This window comes from Asparagus officinalis, chromosome 5 (genome assembly GCF_001876935.1).
Source record: "Asparagus officinalis chromosome 5, Aspof.V1, whole genome shotgun sequence".
Taxonomy (NCBI): Eukaryota; Viridiplantae; Streptophyta; class Magnoliopsida; order Asparagales; family Asparagaceae; genus Asparagus; species Asparagus officinalis.
Genome location: NC_033798.1, coordinates 70,262,194 through 70,265,055, shown reverse-complemented (window position 1 = coordinate 70,265,055; position 2,862 = coordinate 70,262,194).

The window sequence follows — 2,862 nt, the reverse complement described above, 5'->3', positions numbered from 1 at the left end:
GACTTGAATAAAAATACCTCCTTAGATAAGGTCAACACCCCTTTCTCCCAATATAGCCTCAAACATGCATATACAAACGGGCGCCTATTGCTTTCCCTAGTCAACAAACGTGTGTATCAACGCCGCGCTGGTAAAATTGGGTTCAATTGGTCCCACCAGTTCTAAATCATTCTTTATAGCAGACCAGTATGCTGAAAAGTGCCCGGCTATTGAAGGAGAGGATAATCTGTATAGGATCCCTTTCTGACCTAAACAGCTGCCCGGTGTGTTGAAGGCACCTTCCGATACCAGTATGTTTCTGAAATTATGATCGTAAATGACTTCAAGTTTCCTCGCCCATAAGTTCCAGTCAGCGCCGCTATATTCTGTATTGGTCAAATGATCGCATAGAGACATACAGATTTTTCCCTTCGGTACATTCATAGATCGTCTTATTGCGACAGTGCAGTAACTGATGTGTCCTTCTCAGGTTTCAATTAGCCTGTGGCAAGTGTGCACCACAACGGCGTCTAAGGAAGTATGTTCAAGCAACCGGTTGTAATTTGGTTGTAGTTATTAGATAATATTTTAGCTCTACCAGTGTTTAATTTTGCAGCGAGATTGATGTCAAAGATAAAATGTTGGATTAATTTATCTAGCAGCACTCAAGGAAATCGGCATTTGACACGACAATTTACGTGATCAGAACGTACGGGGCTCTTTAAAGACTTAACAGCAGATTGTGACGATATCCAAGGAGGAGGGTTGCGACGGGAATGCCCGTTTGTGACCCGTGAGATCGTTGGCTAGAACAGAAGGGTCTCTTCGTAGAACATGTCCGGCGCCAAGTTTCTTACCAAGGATCCAGATTATAGAGACGTACGCGCTATTCCAATAAGATTCAGAGCTATCCAATACCGCGACACGACCTAAGGTCTTAAAAGAGTGTTTGAAACGTGAGGTCAAGTTTGGACGGTTGACCGGCGTGAGTATCCTTCATTGCAAGCGTCTTGCGATATGCGCGGTAATGAGAGTCAAACGAAGTGGCCGATGCAACAGTTCAACAACCCTAAGGTCTAACCGCTGGTCAAATTGGAAAGCAGTAGCCCTATGGCTCAAACACGGATCAAAAGCTGTACCGGGCGTAACTTAGTTTAGGATTATACTTGGATCAATTTTGTTGCATGGGAAGAAGTGCAACATGGTTTTATCGATGCGTGAATCGTCAAAACTTAAGGTCAGTGCCGGTCACACGTAGCCCGTAGGTCAACGCCAGGTCACGCGTTGCCAATGAGAGTCAACGCCAAAATCGATTCAACAAAACTCTAAGGTCAGCGCTTAGCTCAAATTCAATGGTTTAACAACACACACATTAATGTTTGCGCGGCCTAGCTCGGTGAGGTGGTCATACGCTGGTTCCATATATCAAGATATATGATATATATATATATATATATTATATAAAATATATATACTCGATAGATATAGCCCTAGTATCCAATTAGTCGGTTACAAAGTGCGTTGTGATGTAGATAATTAATTCACCAAAATGATCAATACTCAATATACACGAGCTAAAAATCTAACTCACTACATTCATTCCAGGTATCGGGTGACTTCAATTTAAACGATTCTCAAAGATCGTATTTTAAAGCGCTGTTTGGGATAAATTTTAGCTATTTCGAATCAAAAAAGGTACTAGATATATTTTGTCTGGAATCACTGGAGGAAGGTGCAAGGACACTTCTATTTGAAAAACAACTTGTTGAGGTCCTTTAACACCGACTGAATAGAGTGGGAGATTACGCCATCATAGAACAAAGACATTTCAGATTCTCTAGTAAACAGATGAAAAGGGGTGGAAACATTTATGGTAGGGTGGTAGTTTCTGTAAGGACGTACATAAAATTTTTCGTAATGAGAGCCCAGCCACTGAATTACGTGCGAATAGCAATTGAATGGGTCAGATTTTATGGTACAAGATATTTCAACGCTAATCAGCTCGCGTCGGCATCGCTTACAGACGTAGCACACACCATTACGACGCCTGTGACGCCATGTTTGATTCACAATGCACCGGTCGTTGCACGTCATAACTATCAAATGCACGCCGCGTCAAAAGCACGTGCACTTTCAAATCATCATCGTTATTACTGTCGTCAACGTGCACAACGCACGTCGGTGCGAAAAATCGCGCGCACGTCAACCAGCATCTCAGAGTTTATTACTGCGTGCATTCAAATTTTGGAATGACGCGCATCGTCAATCTGAGCTCCATTAGCGCGCCGCGGTCATAACGGCAGTATCGTCAAATCATCCTGCGCGTCGGGTCCACAAAATATTTGCGTGACGTCAAAACTAACAATGTAGCCATATCAGTACCAGCAGCGCATCGTAATTTCTAAAGTTACACGCTTCTATTTAAAGCTAAACGCGCTTTCAGGATAACGGACTCCAGTCGCCGGCAAAGATATGGCGAACAAAATGCAACAATATCGCTCATCAATACTACAAATACGGGCGTTAAAGAGAACAGTCCTCGGAACCAAAAGCCACAGAAAGAGAAGGAATTGTCGGAGTGTATGAGATCCAGGCGCTGATCGGCGATCAGAATCAGACCAATACTCACGCCTACAAAGCAGGGCGGGTCGGAGTTATCATGACATGCCCGCAAAGGCGCGTCGGTTTTTTTCGAGAATCTTTCCTGTCGCAAAAAACATTTTTCACAAAGTTTTCAAAAGAGGTTGTTCGACTTCCCTAGACCGTTTTAGGCATGTTTGTATTAAGTAGGTTATATCCACATGAGTTTTATGCGTCAGGGGTTCGCTATCACACAAATGAGTTGATCTCATTCCCTAAAAACATGGATTATAGCTGTTGTTA